At 45.2% G+C, this 27539-nt stretch overlaps 1 long non-coding RNA gene across 1 annotated transcript; it reads left to right on the top strand.

Annotated features, from left to right (window-relative positions):
• The first annotated feature begins 3274 nt into the window (after positions 1–3274).
• Positions 3275–26737, top strand: LOC148124817 (uncharacterized). Its single transcript, XR_015744908.1, has 3 exons — positions 3275–3381; positions 17515–17648; positions 26311–26737. It is a non-coding gene; the product is annotated as an uncharacterized LOC148124817 (long non-coding RNA).
• Positions 26738–27539: the final 802 nt, after the last annotated feature.

Here is a 27539-nt window from a genome sequence, read left to right on the forward strand (position 1 = left end):
TGGTTGTTTTCTTGTAGATGTTTCATTACCCAACCAGGTAACATCTTCAGGGCTTGAAGAGAGATGGGTTTGGTCTCTGTTTATATACAGTAGCTTATTCTGCCAGTGTTGATGGGTGTGTTCCTGATGGTTCAGTCAACAAGACCCCAGCACAGTGGTGGGATTCAACATTTTTTTTACTATAGGTTCTGTGGATGTGGGCATGGTGGGCATGACAGGGGAAGGTTACTGTAAAATCCCCCTTCCCACCCCACCCCACTAACCTGCTTTCCAGCTCCATTCTCCTGTGCAGGGCAACCAAAGAAGACCCAGCCAATCAGCTGGGACTCAGGAGGCAGAAAATAGATGGGGTTGGCGGGGCCAGTCAGAGGTGGTATTTGCCAATTCTCCGAACTACTCAAAATTTCCGCTACCGCTTCTCCAGAACGGGTCAGAACCTGCTGAATAACCACCTCTGGAGTGTTCTTGGTTGATGCTTGATTAGGCCATAGTTTACTATAAACTTGGTTGTCTGAGTTTCTTTGAGAGGCAGACTTTGAATTATAATACACATTTTATATTAGCTGCCCTACTTCACCCCTCTGGATGTCCATGACCTCTGATGTCTAGGAATCCCGGGAAATGATATTCAACTCATCTCAAAGGCAGCAGACCGAGGAAAGCAAAACTTGACCAAATGGGAGCGAAAACCCCTTTGGAGTGTAGATTATAGGGGTCTTGCAAAAATCTCCCACCAAACCAGTGGTGCTGAAATTGGGGGCAAAACGTCTCCTTTTTCACATTCTCAGAAAAAACAAACAAACAGCCCTGTGTATCTTTAGAATTTACACCCACATTCTCACCACATCATCATAACCTCCTCTGGCCTTCAGAAACTAAAAATAATAATAACGTAAAAAAAAAATTAAGTTCAGCCTCCGCCACCCACCCTTGAAGTTTAAAGCAGCTTCCTATCTTACCCCTCCTGAATGCAAGTCTAGTAGGAGGTTATTTGTAGAAGGAGAATATTTGTAGCTCAGGGTTGAAATGAGAGGCCCTTGGTGCTCTCTGAACTCAGCGGTTTTCTTGCAGACGTTTCATTACCCAAACTAGGTAACATCATCAGGACTATCTAGTACTGATGATGTTATCTAGTTTGGGTAATGAAACGTCTGCAAGAAAACTACCAAGCTTAGAGAGCACCAAGGACCCCACAGTCCTCCTTGTCCTCCTCCTCCTCCTCCTCCTCCCTGCAAACTTCATTCCTTTCTAGCATTGATGATGTTACCTAGCTGGGTTATGAAACGTCTGCAAGGAAATGACCCAGCTCAGAGAGCACCAAGGACTCCTCAATGAATCACTCTATTCCTGGACTTCCTTCTTGTCTTGGGGATTCCTGCTTCCCTACAGAATAGATCACTTTATGTGGACACATCCATTTAGCTCTGCTTGCTTTTTGAAGCCACCCAGGCATGGCTGCTTCACGCAGCAGGTGGTCCTCAACTTACAACCGTCCATTTACAACTTACAACCGTCCATTTACAACTTAGATTTTCCATTATAACTTATTTTGTTTTTATTGTTTCCTAGTATGATTTCATTGCTTATTAGTAATCTATGACTATCCCCAGCAGAGGTTCAGCAGGTTCTGACCAGTTCTAGAGAACAGGTAGCAGAAATTTTGAGTAGTTCGGAGAACCAGCCAATACCGCTTCTGACTGGTCCCCATACATTCTCTACCTCCCAAGTCCCAGCTGATTGGCTGGGTCTTCTTTTGTTGCCCTGCATAGGAGAACAGAGCTGGAAAGCAGGTTAGTGGGGTGGGAGTAGAGATTTTGCAATATCCTTCTGCTGCCACACCCACCAAGCCACACCATGACCACCAAGCCACACCCACAGAACTGGTAGTAAAATTTTTTGAATCCTACCACTGATCCCCAAGTGTTGTATCTTATGATTCTTGATGAATGTATTTTATTTTTTCTTTATGTACACTGAGAGCATATGCACCAAAGACAAATTCCTGGTGTGTCCAATCATACTTTGCCAATAAAGAATTCTATTCTGTTCTGTTCGTTGCGTCGTTGTCCATTCTTCCATTCCATTCCATTCCATTCCATTCCATTCCATTCTATTCTATTCTATTCTATTCATTCTATTCTATTCTATTCTATTTCTTCTGTATTCTATTCTATTCTATTCTATTCTATTCTATTCTATTCTATTCTATTCTATTCTATTCTATTTCTTCTGTTTCTATTCTGTTCTATTCTACTTCTGTTTCTATTCTATTTTCTATTCTATTCTATTCTATTCTATTCTGTTCTGTTCTGTTCTGTTCTGTTCTGTTCTGTTCTGTTCCGTTCCGTTCCATTCCATTCCATTCCATTCTATTCTATTCCATTCTATTCTATTCTATTCTATTCTATTCTATTCTATTCTATTCTATTCTATTTCTTCTGTATTCTATTCTATTCTAATTTCTTCTGTATTCTATTCTGTTCTATTCTACTTCTGCTGTATTCTATTTTCTATTCTATTCTATTCTATTCTATTCTATTCTATTCTATTCTATTTTCTATTCTGTTCTGTTCTGTTCTGTTCTGTTCTGTTCCATTCCATTCCATTCCATTCCATCCCATCCCTATTCTGTTTTTTCTGTATCCCATTCCATTCTTTTCTATTCTATTTTCTACTCTATTCTATTTTCTATTCTATTCTGTTTTATATTCTATTCTATTTTCTATTCTATTCTCTATCCCATTCCTTCCCATCCCATCCCATTCCATTTAAATTCTATTCCTATATCCTTCTATTTTGTTGTACCCCATGACTATTATTAAGTGTCGTACCTTCTGATTCTTGACTCTTGACGAATGCATCTTTTCTTTTATGTGCACTGAGAGTATTTGCACCAAAACAAATTCCTTGTGTGTCCAATCACACTTGGCCAATAAAGAATTCCATTCCATTCCATTCTAGTGACCGTTCAAAGTTACAGTGGCACTGAAAAAAACAACAACAACACCCTCATGACTGCTTTTCGCACTTGCGACTGTTGCAGCCTCCCCCTGGCTACGTGATCAAAATTGAGACGCTTGCCAACTGACTCATATTTACGACGGTTGCCGTGTCTCTGAGGTCACCCGAACCCCCTTCTGCCAACTTCTGGCCAGCAAAGCCAACGGGGGAAGCCAGGTTCCCTTAACAACCGTGTTGTTACTCAACACCTGCAGCGATTCACTGAACAAGAAAGGCTGGTAAAACGGGGGTGATGGACGGACAGACGGACGACAACCTTCCCTTCACAAGTGCTTTGCTTAGCAACGTGGTCGTAAGCGGAAGACTGCCTACCTAACCCGCAAACCCCGACTGGCAAAGGAGACAACTGTTTCTTTTAAAGTATTTTCTTCCTCTAGGCAAGATGCAGCAAGCTATTCTCCCTCCCTCTCTCTCTCTCTCTCTCTCTCTCTTTAATACGCGTGGTGCCTCTTTGTCTGTGCTTTGACTTAATGCATAACAAAATAGAGCGGGAGGAGAGAGCAAAAAGACTATAATAGAGCTACAGAGAAGATGCAGTTGGCAGCTGAATTATTAAAGCAGGCAGGGGAATTTAAACTCCAGTTCCTGGAAGCCTCGGATGGGGTTGCCACATCCCCATCTGGCTTAAAAGGGGAGGAAGAGCGGAGCCGTTGCTGTTTTCGTACAGAATTGTCTCTTCTTCAAATGTCCAAATTCACCTCAATTTCATGCATTTAATCCCTTTGATGTCCTTGGCACTTCGCTCCCGCATCAGCCCCACCCTGGACGTTACCTGTTACACGCAGAACAATGCCCAACCTGGGCAACTTGTAACACTTATGGAGGCCGGGGAATTCTGGGTGTGGAAGTCCGCAAGTCCTTAAAGTTGCCAAAGTTGAACACCCCAGTCTTCAATAAGAGGGAATGTTTGTAGGCTTGAAATGAGGGGTCCTGGGTGGCCTCGGAGCTTGGTGGTTTTCTTGCAGACATTTCATTACCCAACTAGTTAGCAGCATCAGTGCTAGAGGAGGAGGAGGAGGAGGAGGAGGAAGACTGTGGGGTCCTTGGTGCTCTCTGCACTTGTTTCTTTTCTTGCAGACATTTCATTACCTAACCAGTTAACAGCATCAATGTCAGAGAGGAGGAGGATGATGATGAGGATTTGGTGGCCCTTGGAGCCCTTTGAGCTTGGTGGTTTTGCTGCAGACATTTCATTACCCAACCAGTTAACATCATCAATGTCAGAGAGGAGGAGGAGGAGGAGGATTTGGGGGCCCTTGGTGCTCTCTAAGCTTGGTGTTTTCTTGCAGACGTTTCACGACCCAACTAGTTCAGTGCCAAAGAGGAGGAGCAGGACTGTGGGGGCCTTGGTGTTCTCTGAGCTTGGTGGTTTTCGGACAGGGGGTTGGACTAGATGACCTACAAGGTCCCGTCCAACTCTGTTAATCTGTATCTGTATGTGCTCCTGCAGACATTTCATTACCCAAAGCAAGTAACGTCACCAGTGCTAGAAAGAGGTGAGTCTTCCAGCACTCCTGACGTTACCACTTTAGATAATGAAACGTCTGCAAGAAAACAACCAAATTACGGAATTTGGTCTGCGATTTGCTTTTCAGGGCCAGCAAGTTTATGCAAGGTGCAGGAAGAGAATAAGAAACATTAAGCAAAGAAAGGAAAGGGATGTAATAAGAAAGGGAAACATCCTGTGTCAATCATCCATCCTACAAAAAGCAGGGCAGACTCAAAACACCAAAGCCATGAACTGCTTTGCAAAAATAATAAAGCCGGATAGAAATAAAGAAAACCAAATAAACAGTGAAAGGAAAAAAAAATGGTTTCAGAAACTTTTACTAAAAGCCCTCGAGTCATTCCCCAGACTTGTCCAGCTGTCCTCCACAACAATCTCAGGAAACAGATGTGGGTTTATGTGTCTCAGGCAGGTGCTTTGTCGGTTTGCCCACGTGCTCCAAAGCCTTTCGTTTTTTTCGAAGCTCACGATGTTGGCATCACTCAATAGGTTTCCCAGCAGAATTTGACGGAGGACAAAGATTGTCTGAGGCCAGGCCTTCTCTTGGCATGGTCAGTACCTTCTTGGGATGCTTTCCACGCTCCCTCTGCACCTGTAAATCAGGTAGGCATGGGGCTAGGCTGGTGGGAGGGGGATGCGATGACTCAAGGCTCCGAGAGGGTCTGTTGTCGATATTATCTTTCCAGGCTGCTTTTCAGCCTTCCAGACGGAAAGCTTTGTTGTCCTCCGTTGAGAAATTCCACACAATTTGAGCTTCTGCTTAAGTGCTGGCTGCAAGGGAAGGAAAAAGGAAAAGGAAAAGGAAAGGAAGAAAGGAAATAGAGGAGAAAGAAAAGCAAAGAAAGGAGGGAAAGAATAAAGAAAGAGGTGAAGGGAAGGGAAGACAATGGAAAGGAAGTAAATAGACGAAAAGGAGAAAGGAGGGAAGAAAGGAAATAAAGAAGAAAAGGAAAGGAAGCAAAGAAAAAAGGAAAGAGGAAGACAGGGGAAAGGAAGTAAATAAATGAAGGGGAAGGAAGGAAAGGAAAGGAAAAAGGAAACAGAGAAGAAGGAAAAGGAAAAGAAGGAAAGGAAGAAAAAGGAAAGACGGAAGGGAAGCAAAGGGGAAGGAAGTAAACAGAGGAAGAGGGGGAAGGAAAGGAAGAAAGGAAATAGAGAAGAAGGAAAGGGAACAAAAGGAAGGAAAGAAAGAAAAGGGAAGGGAAGAGAAAGGAAGTAAATAGATGAAGGGAAGGGAAGGAAACAAAAGAAGAGAAAAGAGCAAAGAGGGGAAAGAAAGGGAAGACAAAGACTGGAAATAAACTGATGAAGAAAGAAAGGAAAGGAAAGGAGAAGGGGAAGAGAAAGAGGCTTTTTGTGACTCCAAGGAAATAAGTCGAGCCACAGAGAGGAAAAAAAACTTGCTTCTAATTAGCCGAGAGACAGGAGAGGAAATAACAACAGGCTGGGGTGGGAGGTGGCTCTTTAGAAGGTGCTCCTAGTTAATTGCGGGGTGCAGAAAGCGCATTCCAGCAGTAAAAGTGAGACCTGAGTAGCTCAGGAGTCCCGAGGTCAGTCTCGAAGTAGGCCAGAAATTTGGGCCGGCACACGCAATCCCCACATGTGGAAATGGCTTTCACTGGAAGCCACACCAGAGCTGTAATGACCAATTCAGGATGATGAATGGGAATTGGGGCCTGGTGGTTTCCCAGAGCCGTGTTTCTCAACCGTGACAGCTTGAAGATGTTTGGATTTCAACTCCCAGAATTCCCCAGCTAGCCTGTTTAAGTTACCAAGAAGAAACACTTAAGGGACATTGCCCAAAAGTCTTGGGGAAGGGGGAGCCCCTGTGAAATGGTGGGCTCTGGGCATTCAGCAGGCATTTGTCACTGCTCTTCCTACCGTTACCCACCCTCCCTCCCTCCCTTTCTATCCATCCATCCATCCATCCACCTCTCTTCACCTCCCATCCTCCTTCTCTCCCTCCAAGTTTTCCTTCCTTCACTCACTCCCTTCCTTCCATCCATTCATCCATCCATCCATCCTTTATCTTTTAAATTGTTCTTTCTTTCTTTCTTTCTTTCTTTCTTTCTTTCTTTCTTTCTTTCTTTCTTTCTTTCTTTCTTTCTTTCTTTTTCTTTGTCTTCCTTCCTTCCTTCACTCACTTACTCGCTCCCATCCATCCATCCATATAACCTTTATCTTTTAAATTGTTCTTTCTTTCTTTTTCTTTTTTTTTCATTCTTTTTCTTTCTTTGTCTTCCTTCCTTCCTTCACTCACTCCCATCCATCCATCCATCCATCCATCCATCCATCCATCCATATAACCTTTATCTTTTCAATTGTTCTTTCTTTTTCTTCCTTTGTCTTCTTTCTTTCCTTCCTTTACTCACTCACTCACTCATATCCATCCACATAACCTTTATCTTTTCAATTGTTCTTTCTTTCTTTTTCTTTCTTTGTCTTCCTTCCTTCCTTTCTTCACTCACTCATTCCCATCCATCCATCCATCCATCCGTATAACCTTTACCTTTTCAATTGTTCTTTCTTTCCTTCTTTTTTCTTTCTTCCTTCCTTCCTTCCTTCCTTCCTTCCTTCCTTCCTTCCTTCCTTCCTTCCTTCCTTCCTCCTTTCCTTCCTCCCCCTGCCTCAGTTCTCCAGAGATCCTCTAAACGGAAGAAAGAAAAGCCAAACAAGGTCACCATGGCTGTTGTTAAAAAGAAAAAAAAAAAAAAGACAGGCACTCTTGCCTTGAATTAGGGCACCTCCTAACTTTTTCAAGGGAGGGGTTCTCTTGCTTTGAAGTCGGGCAATCTGATTCCCAAAGCCTTCCTGCAAATGAGGTGAAGAAATGAAAACCCAGGAAAGTAACCACTTTCTGTGGTCTCAGGGCTGCAGCAGCCTCTCCTAATCCAGAGGACCCCAAACTTGGCAACTTCAAGCAGAGCTGGCTGGAGAATTCTGGGAGTTGAAGTCCACAAGTCTTACAGTTGCCAAGTTTGGGAACCCCTGTCCTAAACCCTTCTCTGGGGCAGGGTTTCTCCTCCAATTTTGCAACTCCATCCCCGTATATTTCTCCTCTGAAAAAGCTGAAGGAGACGTAAACCGGCTCTTTCTAAGCACGTGCATGAGAGGCAAGGATCTCTCCTCCCACTCTGCGCACGCTTTGCGGAGGTCTTGTCGTGGGCTTCGCCTGCAGGGTGCATGGTGTGTTTTGAAAGACTTTGCCACCGTAGACAATATTCTTTCGTTTTGGGGGCTCCACCAGCGACTCCTCCCTGATTCCAGCAAACTGGTTTTCCAGCCACTGTATTGTTAGGGGTTTTTTTTGCCTGGAGATTCTCCTTAGTCAACCTAATCACATTTGCTTAATGGGGTGGATTAACAGATTAACAGATTAACAGAGTTAGAAGGGATCTTGTAGGTCATCTAGTCCAACCCCTCCACCCAAGCAGTAGACCCTACACCGTTTCTGACTAAGAGCAGTCCGGTCTCTTCTAGAAAGACTCCAGGGATGATAGTTACGCTTTGCTTAACCCTGAGTCCAGCAGCAAGAGCAGTCTACCCTTATTCTGGTGCCTTCTGGGGACAAGTGTTCCCACCCAAAACCTTCGGTTAGGATCAAATGCAAGGGAGAAGAAAGGCTGTTAACTTACTGATAGCCATCGGACTTAGACTTACATACCGCTTCACAGTACTTTGCAGCCCTCTCTAAGCAGTTTACAGAGTCAGCCTCTTGGCCCCCAAACAATCTAGGTCCTCGTTTTACCCACCTGGGAAGGACGGAAGGCTGAGTCAACCTTGAGCCGGTCAGAATTCAACTGTTGGCAGTGGGCAGAGTCATCCTGCAATACTGGATGGATGGATCGAAGGGAAGGATGGAGGGACGAAGGGAAGGAAAGGAAGGAATAGCACTTAGACTTATATACCGCTTTATAGTGCTTTCCAGCCCTCTCTAAGTGGTTTACAGAGTCAGCCTCTTGCCCCCAACAACTTGGGTCCTCGTTTTACCCACCTTGGAAGGATGGAAGGCTGAGTCAACCTTGAGGCGGTCAGGATTGAACTGCTCGCAGTCAGCAGAGTTAGTCTGCAATGCTGCATTCTACCCACTGTACACCATGGAAGGAAGGGAGGGAGGAAGGAAGGAAGGAAAATAGCAAGAGCACTTAGACTTATATATACCGCTTTATAGTGTTTTACAGCCCTCTCTAAGCGGTTTACAGAGTCAGCCTCTTGCCCCCAACAATCTGGGTCCTCATTTTACCCACCACGGAAGGATGGAAGGCTGAGTCCGTGATCTTAGTACGTTGCGATTCCCTCCATTTCCTCAGAGATAAAGAAATAGGAGCTTCTCTGGGCAAAAAAAATATACATTTTTTTTAAAAAAACGAGATAAAAAGTCTGTAAGAGAGCTCTTGATTGACAAATAAGACCTGAATATCCATTGCTAAGTGAAGCAGATGTTAAGTGAATTCTGTGATCTTTTTTTTTTTTGCTACGGTTGTTAACTGAATCACTGCAGTTGCTAAGTGGATCACCCGGTCACTAAATGAATCTGGTTCCCCCCCGCTGACGTTGCTTGTCAGAAGCTGGCTGGGAAGTTTGCAAACGGTGATCACGTGATTCATGTTAGCTGCAACCGTCGTAAATCCAGGCAAATACTGAATTGGGTTAGTCTAGTCTAGTGAAAAGGAAGACTAGACTCTAGAATCGAATAGAGCTGGAAGGGACCTTGGAGGTCTTCTAGTCCAGCCCCTTGCTCACTCAGAAGACCTTCTCTACCATTTCAGACAGGTGGCTGTCCAGTCTCTTCTTTAAAACCTCCGGTGATGGAGCACCCACAACTTCTGGTGGCCAGCTGTTCCACTGGTCAATTGTCCTCCCTGTTAGGAAGTTTCTCCTTAATTCCAGGTTGCTTCTGTCTTTGGATTAGTTTCCATCCGTTGCTTCTTGTCCTGCCCTCTGGTGCTTTGGAGAATAGATTGACTCCCCTCTTCTTTGGGGCAACCCCTGAGATATTGGAAGACTGCTATCATGTCACCCTCTAGTCTTTCTTGTCTTTAGACTCACCAAACTCCAAACCTGCAGCTGTTCTTCATAAGGTTTAGTCTCCAGACTAGGGGAGAGAGGATAGCAGCGTTCCTATCGTTGAGGGGCCACCCCCAAAGAGAAAGCACCAGAAGGCAAGAGAAGAAATGGAGAGAAGCAACCGAGGACGAAGGAGACATTTCCCGATAGAACAATTAACCAGTGGAATGGCCAGTTCATGTTCTCCCTCTTTCCTTCCTTCCTTCCTTCCTTCCTTCCTTCCTTCCTTCCTTCCTTCCTTCCTTCTTCTTCTTTCTTTCTCTCTCTCTCTTCCTTCCTCCCTCCTTCTCTTTCTTTCTTTCTTTCTCTTTCTTTCTTTCTTTCTTTCTTTCTTTCTTTCTTTCTTTCTTTCTTTCTTTCTTTCTTTCTCTCTCTCTCTCTCTCTCTCTTTCTCTCTTCTTCCCTCTCTCCCTTTCTTTTTCTTTTCTTTCTTTCTCCCTCTCTCCCTTTCTTTTTTTTCTCTCACCCCCTCTCTTTCTTTTTCTTTCTTTCCTCTCTCTCCCTCCTTCCCTTTTTTTCCTTCCTATTTTCTTTCCTTCCTTCCTCCTTCCTCTCCCTCTCTCTCTCTTCTTTCTTTCTTTCTTTGTTTCTTTCTTCTCTTTCTTTGTTGCTTTCTTTCTTTCTTCTCTTCTTCCTTCTCTTCCTTCCTTCCTTCCTTCCTTCCTTCCTTCCTTCCTTCCTTCCTTCCTTCCTTCCTTCCTTCCTTCCTTCCTTCCTTCCTTCCTTCCTTCCTTCTCTTTCTGCCCTCCCTGGCCATCTCTATATTTCTCTGCCATGCAGAGCACCTCTTCCTAATAACAGCTCTCAAAAATGAAAAGGCCTATCTTATCTTTTCTTCCCTCCTCCTCCTCCTCCTCCTCTCAAACCTCTTTGCCCCTTTTGTGCCCTGCCTGTCGGGCTGTCAGCTTCAGGGCAGGGATACTACACTGAGAAATGCCACTCTTTTTGTTTATTTCGGTCAGAGATAACCTATGTTCCTTGGGCGATTCCCAAGAAATAGAATAAAATACTGAAAGTAAAATTCTGAAGGACAAGATCAATGTGAATAAAGAGAAAACATGGGGGGTGGGGGAGAGAAATCCTCTTTGAAGTTACAGGGGGAAAAAAATAAATAAACCAGCTTAGCAGCAAAATAAATGACACATCACACATCAAACAACTCAGAAGATCCTAACTAAGTTAATGAAAAGGTATTTACAAAGTCTGAGAGGAAAAAAGTGAACATTAGTTAAGCTTTGTCGGAGAAGCTGTTTTACAGCAGAATGTGCTCCTAAAAGGGCCTTCATTTGGTTATCTAAAATTGATAATCTGTTTGGGCCATAGAATCATAGACCTGGAAGGGGTCTTAAAGGTCATCTAGCCCAACCCCTGCTCAAATGACGCCTTTATATCCTTTAGTCCCAGAAGCACATCTGTGAAAAGCCAATCATGGCAATACTGACCATATGGCACCATTTGAAAAATGGTGTCTCGGGGCATGAAGGTATCCGCCATCTTGACTTTTTTGACCTCTTTCCCTGCCTGATTTTCTCATTCTGCCTCCTTGCAGGAGTGGCCTTCCTCCTGGAGATGGGAAACACTTGGAATCAAGAAAAGACATCATTGCCCAGACTGATCTCAGTCAGTTTTACATTCCAAAGCAGAACAATTAATTTATTTTGCCATTTTTAAATTATGTATTTTAATGGCAAAGGACATCATAGGTTGCCTTTATTAGGTTCGATGCTATTTCTCGGCACCAAAAGAAGTTGGAAGTCTGTTTTTTTCCCCCCCTTTCTTTTTCCTTCTTGCCCTACACTTTTCTCTTTCCCTTTTTCTTCCTTATTTTCCCCTTATTTTCTTTGGTTTAGGTATGCAAAAACTTGTGGCTTTTGCTGGTTCTAACTCTTTACAGATTTTTACAGATTAACAGAGTTGGAAGGGACCTTGTAGGTCATCTAGTCCAACCCCCTGCCCAAGCAGGAGACCCTACACCATTTCTGACAGATGAGAGTCCAGTCTCTTCTTGAAACCTTCCAGGGATGAAGCTCCCACAGCTTCTTTTAATAAAAGTTTTATCTAACATACAAATACAAATAAAATATCTTTTTTTGAGAACAGCGTGGCCCCAGGTTATCACTTCTCCATACAGACATAAACTCAATACATATTTATCTTATACATTCTAATCCATATCTTAAAGCTCCCACAACTTCCGAAGGCAATTTCTGTTCCATGGGTTGATTGCTCTCATTGTCAGAAAATTCCTCCTTATTTCCAGGTTGAATCTCTCCTTGTTCAGTTTACATCCATTATTCCTTGTCTGACCTTCAGGGCTTTGGAAAATAGCTTGACCCCTTCCTCCTCTCTGGGGCAGCCCCTCAAGTATTGGAAGACTGCTCTCCTGTCTCCCCTGGTCCTTCTTTTCCCTAGACTAGCCATGTCCAAGTTCCTGCAACCGTTCATCGTATGTTTTCATTGTGTGTATGTATGTATGATGCTTTCCTGACTTATCGACTCAGTGTCACACTGAAAGGATAAAACTCATCCATTCTGGTTCAGCATGAGAATGAGGAAGCCTGCAAAAGCTTTTGGTTTAAGCAGAGGGATCCAAAGGCTCAGGGACTATTATCTTTATTACACTCCTAATCTTGTGGTTTGCTCGGATGTTGTGCGCAAAACACATCCCTTCGGAGAAGGAGAGGAAATCAAAGCACTGTATCTAAAAAGGGGCAACCTAGGACGTTCTCCTAGCTTCCCGTCACTAGTTATTGGGATTGTGTGTGTGTGTGTGTGTGTGTGCAAGCGCGCAATTTTTTTTAATATTATTCTTACGGTTGCTGTGAAGCATTTAGTGATTGGAAACAGGAGCGCCTTTTTCACACTGCTGCTATTATTTCACAATGAATCTGACGAGCGTGGCAATTACGTTGAGAGAAAAGGGCAAGGCCGGTATTAAATTACATTCTTTGGCTGCTGTAGCAGAATGCGTAATTTCAACTCTGTTCAGAGAAAAGCAGACGGGTCTAAATACTGGAAGGACTTGCTAAAAAGTTTCTCTTCCCAGCCTTTATTTTCAAAACAAGGGAGAGGCACCCCCCCCTCTCTGTCTCTCTCTCTCTCTCTCTGTCTCTCTCTCTACTGGAAATGCATGAATAAATCAAAAAGACTCATCGTCTGGGAAGTACATTTTCAGTTACAACGGATTGTTTATTGTGAGTCAGATCCAACCAGTCGCCTGAGATTCCAACATTAGCCTAACTGAGTATTGGGTCTCAGATTTAATCCTGGTCATCCCTCTATAGAACAGATCCAGATGTTAAGTCCCTTCACCATCAGTCAGACTTAGAAACAACTAAGTTCAGTTATGGAACCCAGTTTTTTTTTTTTCTCAACCTCAAGGATGGACTTCAGTTTCCAAAACTTTTAGCTAAACTGGCTAGGGATTTCTGAGAGCTAAAGTCCACCCGTCTTAAAGTTACCGAGGGTTGGAAAATACTGATTTAGACTAGGGCAAACTCATGGTTCTCCAATCTTGAATCGATGTAGGAAAAAGGAGCTAATTTTCCCCCCCCGATAGTTTTCTTGTCCTCTTGTTCTTACTGTTAGGAAGACTTTTTCAAAGTTTTAATGAGAATCTGCCTTACAGATCTTAAATCCATCTTTTTTTTTTTTGCTCAATGTTCAGTGTTTCTCAAAACGTCATCACTTTTAAGATGGGTGGACTTCAACTTTCAGGAATAAACAACGGACAAATTCATTAATTCATTCATTCATTTTCCATAGCTGCCCATCTAAGTCAACTCAACTGAACTGGCTGGGAAATTCTGAGAGCTGAGATCTACTTATCCTAAAGTTGCGGAGGTTTTGCGAAATACTGATGTAGACTATGGCAGAATCAAAGCTGAACAGTTCCCTTTGGTAATCGGTTTCCTCATACTGTCGCTCTTTCTAAGATGGGCAGACTTCAACTCCCAGAATTCCCCAACCAGCAGATAGCAATAGCACTTAGACTTATATACCGCTTCACAGTGCTTTTACAGCCCTCTCTAAGCGGTTTACAGAGTCAGCCTCTTGCCCCCAACAATCTGGGTCCTCATTTTACCCACCTTGGAAGGGTGGAAGGCTGAGTCAACTGGAGCCTGGTGAGATTTGCACTGCCAAATTAAAGGCAGCCGGCAGTCAGCAGAAGCAGCCTGCAGTACTGCACTCCAACCACTGCACAACCGTGGTTCATGAACTTCTTGAGTATAAGCCAATGAAGGCTCTGGTCCAGTTCTACTTTTGGTTGGAACGAAGCAGCTGTTTCGGATAGCCACCTGGGATGGGGGACAAATTGGGCAAGCCCATCTCTACTCCACACTTGACACCCGCTCTTCCAAAAAGGTGTCCAAGGATCCTGAGCGACTCTACAGAATCCCCTCAAGGATCTCCAGAGACCAGCCAGTTGTACGGCGGGAAACGGCTGAGCTACCAGCAGAGAGAGAAAAAGTGATCCTCTGGAAGCTCCGGATTTTTTATTTATTTTTATTGTATTTATTTATTTTTGTTTATTTATTTTGTCAAGAGATTATAAGATAACAGGCGTAAGTATAAACATAGTTATGAATACATGAAATGGACACATGTAAGCAAAATAGAAAACAAAACAATAGGACAGGGACGGTAGGCACATTGGTGCACTTATGCACGCTTAAAAGAGAGAAGTCCTTTTGGACTAGCTTTGCTAACCCTGTGGTAATAGGCAAGCTCACTAAAGTAGCAATCTTACCAAAGCAGTAAGCTCTAAATAGTAGGGCTTATTTCTGCATATTAAGCATGCAAGGATTCCTTTGTAAGGAATCTCCTAGGCTCAGCCCCCTTGAAGATGAGCACTTAAGCTAGCTTACGCGCAATTCAATCAGAAATTACATTCCTTTCTCTTTGATCTTCCTGCTTTCTCTCCAGGGCTCCTGGCTTGGGAAGATTAGCATCTAGATTCCCTCAAGTACCGAAACAGGTTCGCTTCTGACACTAAGCCATCATTTGAGCCATGGCTGGGGTTTGCACAACACACCAAACCACAAATCGTGCATTAAACCATACTCCGCCTAGACTTGCCTTGAGGCACGATGGGCAACACGTCAGTTTTGAAAATAAAAAAAGAAAGAAAGAAAGAACGAAGGCCAAACCAAGCAAAAGGGTGCAGTATGTTTGGTTTGGGTGAGGAATACAGGTAATACTCAACTGACAACCATTAGAGACCATTCCAAGTTATGGCAGACACCCCAAAGGCTACTTGTGACCCAGTTTCCAAATTCTGACATCCACCCCAACTTGCAAGGGCCCTGCAACTGTTGTAATTACGAGTCAGTTGCCAGGCACCTGGATTTTGATCACATGAGCACAGGGATGCTGCAACGGACAGATGAGCCACAGTGGCACAGTTGTTAGAGTGCAGTACTGCAGGCTACTTCTGCTGACTGCTGGCTGTCTGCATTTTGGCAGTTCAAATCCCACCAGGCTCAAGGGTGACTCAGCCTTCCGCTTTCCGAGGTGGGTAAAATGAGGACCCAGATTGTTGTGGGCAAGAGGCTGGCTCTGTAAACCGCTTAGAGAGGGCTGTAAAAGCACTGTGAAGCGGTATATAAGTCTAAGGACTAGTGCTATTGCCTTCCTTCCTTCCTTTCTTCCTTCTTTCTTCCCTCCCTCCCTCTCCTTTTCTTTCTTTCTTTCTTTCTTTCTTTCTTTCTTTCTTTCTTTCTTTCTTTCTTTCTTTCTTTCTTTCTGGTTAGAAATGCAGTATTATAAGCTAATTCTGCCCACTGCCAGCAGTTCAATCCTGACCAGCTCAGGGTTGACTCAGCCTTCCATCCTTCCGAGGTGGGTAAAATGAGGACCCAGATTGTTGGGGGACAATAGGCTGGCTCTGTAAACCACTTAGGGCTGTAAAGCACTGTGAAGCAATATACTGTATAAGTGTATGTGCTATAAGGATAAAAAATTGTCACAAGTCACTTTTATAGTGCCGTTGTAACTTCGAACGGTTAATAAATGAATTGTATGTAAAAGACTACCTGTAACATTATCCCTGTTTTAATAGTTGCTGAAACAAGTTTAAAAAAGGGAGAGACTTCCCTCATTTTAGATAAATCTTCTGAAAGTGGAGAAGAGATGGCAAGCATCAGATATATTTTGTTTAATCTGGTGGAAAAGTCGGTTGTTCCCTTTAATTAATGCTAAAAAAAAAATAATGGTTGTCTTTGATTTGCAACGGCTCTTGTTGCCAAAAGCCCAAAACATTGTAAAATTCTGGGCCAGGAGAAAAATACCCATTTTGGATCAAATGGAGTAAAAATGAACTCCAGCCAGCTCTCCCAGATGAAAAGCAAGGAGAAAATGAAACAGTTGCTTCTCCGGCAGGATTACAGCATGCGATGCCTCAAAGATCTGAGATGCCCTGATAATTCCTACTTATTTACTTCATTCTCCAACGCAGCTCCTAAATTTCTGCAGCAGCTTATCAAAGGCCTTCACTGAGAAACAGCAATTTTCTCTAATTCTGCAACGATCATACTTTACCGCTGTTTTGCTGTGATTTTTTTCCCCCTCTCTTTCCGCCCCACCCTCTTTTTTTTTTTTTTGCCATTGGATACGGGTTTCAAATCATTTCAAGATCTCTCTAAAACATAATTCGGTTTGTTTGTTTGCTTTTTAGAAAGTAAAGGAGCAGAGAATTTCTGTTCAGGCTGTTGTGGTTGGTACTGAAGGTGGAGGAGAGGCCAACTTTATAAGAAGGATTCAGGCGAAATGTTTTTTTTTTAAAGAAAAATCAATCTAATTTAAAAGGAAAGGAAAAAAGCGATTTATACAAATATACACATGCACGCACACACACACAAAACACACCAGGATTACGGAAATATAACCTTAAAAATAATTATATTTTTTTTCAAAACACCAGAAAAAAACAACTATGACCTGGAGACTGAGAATATCCATAGACATTTAGCGATACACCAGAAAAAAAATAAGAATTACCTTCAGCATTTGGGCCAAAATGCACAAAAGTCCTTGACCATTTGCAAAACAGCAACAAAGCAACAGCAGAAAATTAACTACTCATACCAATATTGATAGATACCAACAACAATACTGTGGATACTCTGGAAAGAATGCAGAGAAGAGCAACAAAGATGATTAGGGGACTGGAGGTTAAAATATACAAAGAACGGTTGCTGGAATTGGGTATGTCTAATCTAATGAAAAGGGGAGACGTGATAGCAATGTTCCAATATCTCAGGGGTTGCTATAAAGAAGAGAGAGCCAAGCCATTCTCCGAGGTCTCCAGAAGTTGCAAATGCTCCAGTACTGAAAGTTTTTAAGAAGAGACTGGACAGCCATTTGTCTGAAAATGGTATAGGGTTTCCTGCCTAAGCAGGGGGTTGGACTAGAAGACCTCCAAGGTCCCTTCCAACTCTGTTAATTCTTTTAATATTGACAAATACCACAATGCAATGTGTTGCAAATCCCGTTGCTTTGGGTTTTGCCTAATTCTTAATTTAGCCTGTCCCATGCCAGAACAATACATAGAAATCTAAATCCAAAGAAAACGGTTTAACTGATTTTTCTTTTCTTTTATCCTTTATACTGGTTGAGGTTTTATATCATTGTGGACAATTGGCTGTCCGGTCTATTTTTGAAAAGCTCCAATGTTGGAGCACCCACAATTTCTAGAGGCAAGACGTTCTACTGATTAATTGTTCTCACTGTCAGGGAATTTCTTCTTAATTCTAGGTTTGCATTAAGACAGATTCCTTGTGTGTCCAATCACACTTGGCCAATAACAGAATTCTATTCTATTCTATTCAGTTTGGATTTGGTTCTGGATTTGCTTGTTTGATATCTATTTACCCAAAACAAGTGAAGATGATTATTACAAATTAACTTTGCATACTCAGGTGGAAGGCACTCGTATGATGCTAACATTGACACACAGATCTGTGTGGCGCACCTGGGAACCAGGTATATCTTCCACAACATTGGCTAAGGAAAAGAAGAAAGAAAATTCAAATCTTAAAATCCCCGGGACAAGGTATTATATTTTTCTTCCCCCCCCCCAAATCTTTGTGTCCAGTTACAAATAACTATTCTACTCAATTCTCTTGTACAATTGTGTAACACTGTGTTTTCTCAAGGTTGACATAGTTGAAGATGGGTGGACTTCAGCTCCCAGAATTCCTTGGCCACCTGGGGAATTCTGGAAGCTGAAGTCCACCCATCTTAAAATAGCTGAGATTGAGAAACACTGGCATAACTATACCAGATGTTCCTGGTCCTCCTGAAGAATTAACTAAAAGAGACCCTCTCCAATATACATATTTAAACAGAAAATAGTCTGTTTGATGCTCTTGGCTTACTTTTCTGCCTTCCAAACCTCAGCAGAAAGCCTCGTTTCCCACGAGGGCAACAGAAATAAATCTTCTAGGACCAGTCAGAAGCAAAAATAATAACGAACAGTGAACATGGCAGTATCTGGAGACAGCAGGAGAGAATAGAAAGAACCGGAGAAGGTAACAAAATGCAGTTCTCAACTTTCGACTACAACAGAGCCCAAAGTTTATATTGCTAAGTGAGGAATTTGTTAAGCAAGTCAAGTTCGGTCCCATTTGACGACTTTCCTCGCTACTGTCAACTCATAAAACGTTTCTATGCCTGCTTTGGTGTTGCCAGGTATTGAGAGTTTTCGCAGCGATAATTCAGCACCAGAAAAAATAAACACAGATGGCTGATGGCTTCATTTAACGTCTTTATAAACATAGTAGGTCAATTTTACAAACCAGTGTAGATTTCTCCAACATGGAGCAAACTCAAACAGAAACATGTTGCAAGTTCAGAGCAGAGCTCCAGTCTTCAGCAAGCAAGTTAGTTTCATCTTCAGTAGACAGACTCAGAGCTTCACATAGCTGCAGAGTTGCAGAGCTTAACAAAGAACCGCACCTAGACTACTTTTAGTTTCAGTTTCCAGCCTAGACTACTTCTAGTTTCAGTTTCCAGCCTAGACTACTTCTAGTTTCTGTTATGTCCCTGGAACTTGCCAAAGTCCCCACCCAGGTCCGTTCATGCTGCGGGGGCGTTTGCTGCCCCTCATTGGCTGGCTTCCTCGACAGCCGGCTATAAAAGCCAGCTGCAGGGTTCGGCCAGCCGCTGTTCGCTGTGAGCCTGCTCCAGGCAGGGCTAACATGTTCAGTCCTTTATTGCTTCAATAAAGTCTTGTTGCATCCATGCCCTGGTCTAGCCTCTCATTGCTCAATCTACAACACTGGCGACGAGGATGGGATGGCTACCAGAGGCAATCCGCAACAGCTGAAATCACTCAATTGCTGAGCCGCAGCCGCGCCGCCGGAGAGCTCGGTCAGCAAAAGCGAAAGGAAGAGCGTCTGTAGCCGCCGGTTAGCAAGCTACAGGGAAAGTGAAGCGCTGCATGAGCCGCAGCCGCTCAGCACAAAAGAGCGCGAAATTCAAACGGCTGTCGTTTGAATTCGATTCGGAGTGCAGCGCGGTGCTGTCATTCTGGGAGTCTCCGACGCCAGCACAGGGCGCGAGATTCAAATCACTGTCAGCGGCGGTCAGCCATTGCCGCCACGCCTCCAGGAGCGCGAAATTCAAATAAAGCTGCCAACGACCGTTGCAGCCTGAGCCATAGCGTAACCCAGAGAGAACAGAGAGATTCTGTGGAACCTCTCAAGAGCTGAAGTCACTAGCCTGACAAGAGCACTAAGGGCCATTTTGTCGTCCCAGAGAGATCTCACAAGCAGTGTAACCTGCAGAAGTTCACAACATGAACTCCAACCCAGCCTTCCCACCATTCAAGCCTGATGAAGAAAAGTGGGAGTCATACAAAAATCGTTTTAACCACTACATCGACGCCATTGGTCTGGCTGATGCTGGGGAGCACAGAAAGAAGTCATTCTTCCTCAGTTATTGCGGAGCCATCGTTTTTGATACCGCCACAGCACTTGTTGCTCCACGTGAGTTAAAGAATGTTCCCTGGGCAGAATTGCTGGAGATCCTCACCAATCATTACTCCCCTAGACCCTCACAGATCGCGAGGCGTTTCACCTTCCGGATGAGGAAGCAAACTGAAAAGGAAACCGTCAACCAGTACATGGCCGCCTTGAGGACTGCAGCTCTCCACTGCGGGTTCGGGAACTACTTAGATGACATGCTCCTCGACCAGCTCGTCTGTGGGGTCAAGGACCTTCACCTCCAAAGGCGACTGCTTGCCAGGAAGGATCTCAACCTCTCCCAGGCCGTCGAGGAAGCCTTGGCTGCAGAATTGGCAACCCAGTCAGCCACCGAGATTCAAGGTCCCGTTCCCAAACAAAGCTGTGCCACCATCCACTCAGAAGAGGTGGTTAATGAAGATGATCCTAACGATCAAACAGACGTCCACCGCCTCGCTCATGCCAAACAACCACAGGTAGGAACCAGGTTAGAAAGCAACAGCGCACCCAAACACATCATCCTGTGCCTATCCTGTGGCGGACCTCATTCGAGAGCTTCGTGCAAATTCAAAGGGGCCACCTGCAACAATTGCCACAAAAAAGGCCACATCGCCAGAGTCTGCCAGGCCGCACACAACTCAGCACAAAAGGTTCCTTCCTTTTCCCATTCTGGACCCCAAAGGCAAGTACTAAATTGTCACACTTGCTACCATGCTAACCACACCTGTCATTCTATTAGTAAAATCACACTCTCCATTTTATTAGAAGGTAAACCTTGTCGTATGGAGGTTGACACGGGGTCAGCGCTCTCAATCATCTCTTGGAGCACTCTCAAGAAAATCCAGCCCAGACTATCCAGAGACCAGCTCCAGAAATGCCAGCTCACCTTGAGGGACTACCAAGGGAAGGACATTCCAGTACTCGGCAAAGGCAAGTTTCTTGTTAATTTTAAAGCTTTCAAAGGCCACCTGCCTCTAGTGGTAGTTAACGGCAACCTCCCTAGTCTCTTGGGGCTTGATTGGTTCCCCTACCTCGGCCTAGGGTTAACAGGAGTCCATGCTGTCTCAGCTTCTGACACTGACTCCTTATTCACTGACTACTCAGACGTATTCAGCGATGAGTTGGGGTGTTATAACGGTACTCCCATCTCATTCGCAGTTGACCCCCAAGCAGTTCCAATCTGGCTGAAACCTCGTAGAGTCCCATTCGCCATTCGGCCTAAACTGGACGCGGAACTGGATAAATTATTAAAGCAAGGGTCATTGAGCCGACAGACTTCGCCAAATGGGAGACGCCAATTGTCACACCCTTAAGAAGGACGGCAGTCTGAGAATTTGTTCAGATTACAAAACAACAATTAACCGCTTTCTACAAGTTAGCGCTTACCCAGTCCCGGTCATTCAACATTTATTGCACACTTTTGAGCCTGGCAACATTTTTGCCAAATTGGACATGTCACAAGCGTATCAACAGTTCCCTGTTGACAACCAAACAGCCGAATTACAAACTATTGTGACCCACAGGGGTGCCTTCCGTGCAGGCGTCTCCAGTTTGGCGTAAGTGTTGCCCCTGGCATCTTCCAATCCCTCATGGAGCGTATACTTCAGGGCCTCCCTGGCGTAGTACCCTACTTGACGACATATTGGTCTCGGCCAGGGACAGGCCCCAACTCTTCCAGAGAGTCAGAGCAGTGTTAGACAGGTTCAGACAGCATGGCCTCAAATTAAAAAGGGAGAAATGTGCCATTGCCACTAGACAGGTGGACTTTCTGGGCTATAGAATTGATGCCTCAGGCATTCACCCCCTAGAATCCAAAGTCAAGGCAATCCATGAGGCACCCACACCAACCACTAAAGCCGAGCTACAAGCCTTTTTGGGATTATTGAACTTCTATGCATCATTCCTACCTCACAAAGCATCAGTAGCAGAGCCTTTACACAGGCTCTTAGATAAAAATCACCTTAGCACTGGGGACACAAGGAAGACACCGCTTCGCGCAGTCAAATCACTGCTCACATCAGACGCGGTCCTTATACAATTTGACCCACATCTCCCATTAGTACTAGCAGCGGATGCATCCCCTTTTGGGATTGGAGCTGTCTTAAGCCACAGACTACCCAACGGCTCCGAGGCACCAATCGCCTTCTTTTTGCAGAATGCTCTCAGCAACAGAGCGTAACTATAGTCAAATTGACAAGGAGGCTTTGGCCGCAGTGGCAGCGGTAAAGAAATATAATGAATTCCTTTTTGGCCACAACTTCGAACTAATCACGGACCACAAACCTCTCCTGGGTCTTCTATCCGGAGACAAGCAGACTCCCAAGTGTTGTCTCCCAGAATGACGAGGTGGACCTTATTCCTGGCGGCATACTCGTACAAGCTCATCCACCGCCCAGGAAAAACGTTAAGCCACGCAGACGCCTCAGCCGCTGCCCCTGCCAGCTCCAGCTGAGGACCCGGCCCGGTCCATGCCATCTTCGATGTCACCCAGCTCGACCTTCCTGTCACCGCCCTTGACATCGCCACCAAATCCAAGACGGACAAAACAATCGCCCAGGTACTGGACTGGGTGAGGAGGGGGTGGCCGGGCACTAACCTTGCAACTGAATTCACACCTTTTAAGACCCGTCAACAGGAACTATCTAGCTTACAGGGCTGCCTGTTGTGGGGCACCAGAGTTGTCATTCCGGCCTCGCCGCACACCAGTCTTAGAGGCACTACACGAGGCCACCCGGGCATCGTCCGGATGAAGGCGTTGGCTCGGAGTTACGCCTGGTGGCCTGGCTTGGACGACGACATCGTCAAGTGGGTAAGCTCTTGCCAACCCTGTCAGGAATCCAGACCATCCCCTCCAGTCACCACCCCCACAAAGTGGGAGAGCGCCAATGCGCCTTGGTCAAGGCTTCACATTGACTTAGCGGGTCCAATACACGGCAAAACCTTCTTGGTGGTCGTAGATTCATACTCTAAATGGATCGATGTGGCCCAACTATCCACGACCACCACGCAAGCGGTTACCAAGGCCTTGACCCACCTATTCGTGACACACGGGCTACCAGATACCATAGTTTCGGATAATGGCCCCCAGTTTGCCTCAACAGAATTCTGCCACTTTGCCACCAATCTTGGCATCCGACACATCTTCACGGCCCCCTTTCATCCTGCCAGCAACGGATTGGCAGAGAGAGCCGTTAGGTCCACAAAGGAAGCATTAGCCAGATTCAGCAAAGAAGATTGGCATCACAAACTCGCCCGTTTCTTACTAAGCCAACACTCAACCCCTTGCATGGTCACCAACAAATCCCCAGCTGAACTTCTGATGGGTAGACGCCTAAGAACTGTGTTGGATAGGCTCCACCCTCACTATTGCCCTGACACCCCTCTTGCTTCAATGACGGGGGTCAGAGATTTTGTCTTGCAGGAATATGTCTTTGCAAGGAACTACGCCGGAGACCCACTTTGGATTCCAGGAGAGATTGTAGCCATCACCGGTCCCAGGTCGTACCGAGTCCAGCTGGAAGACGGCCGCATCTGGAGAAGGCACCTGGACCAGCTAAGGAAGCAACAGGGTACCCTCGCCAGTGCCGGATCGTGGGCACAGGTCAGCCCCCAGGTGCCTCACCAAACCCTCACCGAAGACCGTTCCAGAGGCTCTTCGCCACCATCACCCGAGCCGAGGGAGCAGGCAGTAGACCGGGACTGCCCGGGGGGTCCCCCACCAGAACCATCTGATAGGGCCTCGACATCGCCGGCCAGAAGCACTTCACCAGTACCGGCGCAGACCTCCGAGCGAATTTGCACCCCGTCACCAATCCTACCTGTTCCCTCGAACTCTGAGACACTTGGTAACTCGCCGGAGTTACGACGCTCGGAGCGCCAGCACAGACCACCCGCTTATTTAAATGACTATGCGTGTTCGCATCTGGGGGAAAGGGGTGTTATGTCCCTGGAACTTGCCAAAGTCCCCACCCAGGTCCGTTCATGCTGCGGGGGCATTTGCTGCTCCTCATTGGCTGGCTTCCCTCGACAGCCGGCTATAAAAGCCAGCTGCAGGGTTCGGTCAGCCGCTGTTCGCTGTGAGCCTGCTCCAGGCAGGGCTAACACGTTCAGTCCTTTATTGCTTCAATAAAGTCTTGTTGCATCCATGCCCTGGTCTAGCCTCTCATTGCTCAATCTACAACAGTTTCAGTTTCCAAACTATCCTCATTAGCTGATTTAGTTGCTATGCCTATTCGTTGGCTGACCTTGTTACCATGCTCTATGGTTTTTTTCCCTTGAAGATGTTTCACTTCTCATCCAAGAAGCTTCTTCAGTTCTTCCACTCTCCACCATTCAGTCAGAACCGAAGAAGCTTCTTGGATGAGAAGCAAAACCTCTTCAAGGAAAAAAACAAGGAAGTCCAGTTGCCTCCTGAAAAAGCACCTTTGGGTTTTCGGGGAAGAGAACTTTGGAGAAATAGAAAGGCTATGCACTTTGGGATGAATCCCCTTTGAATGGTGCAGGAGTATGAACGGATTTCCAGAAAAATTGCAGACTACAGGAACCATTTGCACTTCAGTTTGAGATGCAGAGAGCAGAGACGCATCCTCAACAGCCTACGACTGACTTCAACGGTGAAGGGGACACAGGGCAGAAAACATCCTGCAAAAAGCTCAGCTCCACAACACAGTCCTTTCCCAATATCTATTTGCATCATTCAGGTGTCCCTGAGGAGAGATAAACCTCCAAGTGGCCTCAACAACCTTCTAAAAGGATGCAAGTGACCAGCTGTCCACAAGGACTATAAATCCTTCCATTCCCTTCCATCCAGATCGAGCTGAAGAAGCTTCTTGGATGAGAAACGAAATGTCTTCAAAGGAAAAACCAGAAAGTCCAGTTGCTTCCTGAAAAAGCACCTTTAGAGCAACCATGACCTGGAGGACTGAGAATCTCTACAGACTTTTAGCTATACAGTTCGGGATGAACACCCTTGGAATTGTGTGGGAATGAGGAATGGATCTCCAGAGGGGAAAAATTTCAGGCTACAGGAACCAAGAGCACCACTTAGGTGACCCTAAGCTAAACCTCCAAGTGGCCTCAACAACCCTCTAAAAGGATGCAAATGACCAGCTGTCTGCAAGAAATATAAATCCTTCCATTTTCCACCATCCAGTCAGAGCCGAAGAAGCTTCTTGGAGGAGAAGCAAAATGTCTTCAAAGGAAAACAAAGTCCAGTTGCCTCTTGAAAAAAAAACACCTTTGGGACAACCAGGACCCGGAAGACTGAGAATCTCCATAAACACGTCCACTGCAAAGTATTTTTTTTTCCCCTCCATTATTCCCGGCATGTACAGCGATATTTTCCCCAAAAATTCTCTTGGGGTTATTCTTGAGCTGACTTTGAATCCAAACGATACTGAAGACGGGACTGAGGTTACTTTTTGGAACGGGTTCCATTTTTTCCCAGGCTTCCTGGCTGAGACATTTCCCAGTCCAGAAAAGAAAAAGAAAGAAATAACCCCTGAGACATTCCTTTCAGTGGGATCCTTTTAGGACTCACAAGAAGTACAGATATTCCTCTACTTATAACCATTTCTTAAGTGATCCTTGGAAATCACAACAGCACCGGAAAAAAAAGGGATGTATGACTATTTGTCACTCGGATGACCGTTGCTGCATCCTTGTGGTCATGTGGTCAGAATTCAGATGCTTGGCAACTGACTAGTGACGGTGGCAGCGTCTGTCCCAGGATCGTTTGAGACCATCAGCAAAAAAGTCAATGGAGAAGCCAGATTCACTCAACCGTCGTGGAACCGACTTAACCACGGCAGTGATTCGCTTAACAATTGTAGCAAGAAAGGTTGCAAAATGGGGCCAAAAAACCTCACATAACAGATGTCTCGCTTAGCAGCACAGGTTTTGTCTGGTGGCATAAGGTCTTCTGCAATGAGCAGAGGAGTGGAGAACTCTTCTTGTGAAATACTTCTGGACTTTCTCAACTGCGCTGGTTCTCTACGCTGCTCTGCTGCTGGGCCCACCCGCCTGCCTGGGCTCCTGTACTCTTCTTTTGAAGCTCAGCTGCTTTGCGGGGCCCAGCAGAGTGCTGCGCAGCAGCTTCCGAAGCATACAGGAGAGTACAGCCTTGCAGGAGGTGAGTGGGAAAGCTTCTGTGCCTGTGCAAAACATTCTGTGCATGTTTAGTGCACGTGCGCACACAAAATGTGCGCACGCACACAAAGCACACCCACCAAGCCACGGCCACTGAACTGGTGGTAAACCATTTTGAATCCCACCACTGGTGCCAACGTCTGTCCTTTCATCGGACCTGTTAAATTCTCTTTGGCTTCCCATACAGGTAGTCCTCAACTTACAACCACAGACAGAGGACCAGGGTGAATCTATGGTCAGCGTCAAATGTGTCATCAGTTTGGAGGAGTTGCTCTGCTCCCGCAAGAGACCAGCCTCCGATGAATTCCATTGACCCTTACCTAGCACCAATCTGACTTGACCGTTAGTAGTTCAGATTCTTGTCTATAAAAGGTAAAGGTGAACATTCCCCTCGCACATACCTGCTAGTCATTTCTGGCTCTTAGGGGGTGGTGCTCATCTTTGTTACAAAGCCAAAGAGCCAGCGCTGTCCAATGATGTCTCCATGGTCATGTGGCCGGCAGGACTAAACGGCTGTGAAGGCACACGGAAGGCTGTTCCCTTCCCACCAAAGGGGTCCCTGTTTTTTTTACTTGCACTTTTTATGTGCTTTCAAACCGCCAGGTTGGCAGAAGCTGGGACAAGGAATGGAAGCTCACTCCATTACGCGGCACTGGGGATTCGAACCGCCGAACTGCTGACCTTTCTGATCGACAAGCTCAGCGTCTCAGCCACTGAGCCACCATGTCCCCTCTATAGATAGCATGAAATAAACTCCTAGTACTTTTGACGTCTACCCTGGTTTCTTGAGCCTGACAGATTCGTGTAAGTGACCTTCGAAGTTGTGACGGTACTGATAAAAGTGCTTACTGACTTCAGTACTTGCTCTTACGACTGTCGTAGCATCCCATGGTCCTGTGATGTGGCTACGATTTGAGCACTTGGCAAGTGGCATGTGTTTACTGCAGCTGCAGCCTCCAAGGGTCTCCTGATTGCCACCTGCAATGTGGCCAGAGGGCTTTCAACAAGGACAGTCAATGCGGGAAGCTGGATTCACTTCACAATCATGGTGATTCACTTAAGGACCCTGCCCACAGACCCACTGTTTCATACGAATCATATCTGTCACCTCACCTCAAAGCCTTTGTGATATCAACGAAGGGGAATGGTTCATTTCTTCCCAATTTGCACACCTGACATTCTGGGTTGCACTGTGGCGGTTGTGGCACCTGATCACAATTGGCAACTTTCTTCTGACGAGCAAAAGGCAATTAGGGAAGCCAGCGAGAGAAGGGAAATTGAACCCCATTTTTCTTGCGCTGCTGATTAAAACTGTGCTGGCAGAACATTTGCATTCTCTCTTTTTTAAAAAAAATAAAAAAAGTGCACCGCACATGATTTGCATTTTATTTGTAAAGCCTTTTACTGAAAAGCAGTGGTGTTCCCACACCCCAGTTCAAACACAGTGCAGAGGAAACCTGTTTGCAACCATTCATGTGCTTTGCATGGGGCTCCAGAAAAGAGCCAGAGAAATGATACAAGGTCTGGAGGCTAAATCATATGATGGACTGTTGAGGGAACTAGGGATGTCTAACCTGTTGAAGAGATGGATTAAGGGGGCCACGATAACCCTCTTCCAGTACTTCAGGGCTAGTCACGGAGAAGAGGGAATTCGCTTACTTCCCAAAGCGCCTGACGGCGGGATAAGAAACTAGTCAAGGTGAGAAGCAACCTAGAACTAAGGAGGAATTTCTTGATAGTGAGAATAATTAATCAGGGGAAGTTGTAGCTGCTTCATCGCTGGAGGTTTTCAAAAATAGACTGGACATTCATTTGACTGGGATGGTATGAGG

This window comes from Pseudonaja textilis, chromosome 11 (genome assembly GCF_049901715.1).
Source record: "Pseudonaja textilis isolate UNSWEBS1 chromosome 11, rPseTex1.2, whole genome shotgun sequence".
Lineage (NCBI taxonomy): Eukaryota > Metazoa > Chordata > Lepidosauria > Squamata > Elapidae > Pseudonaja > Pseudonaja textilis.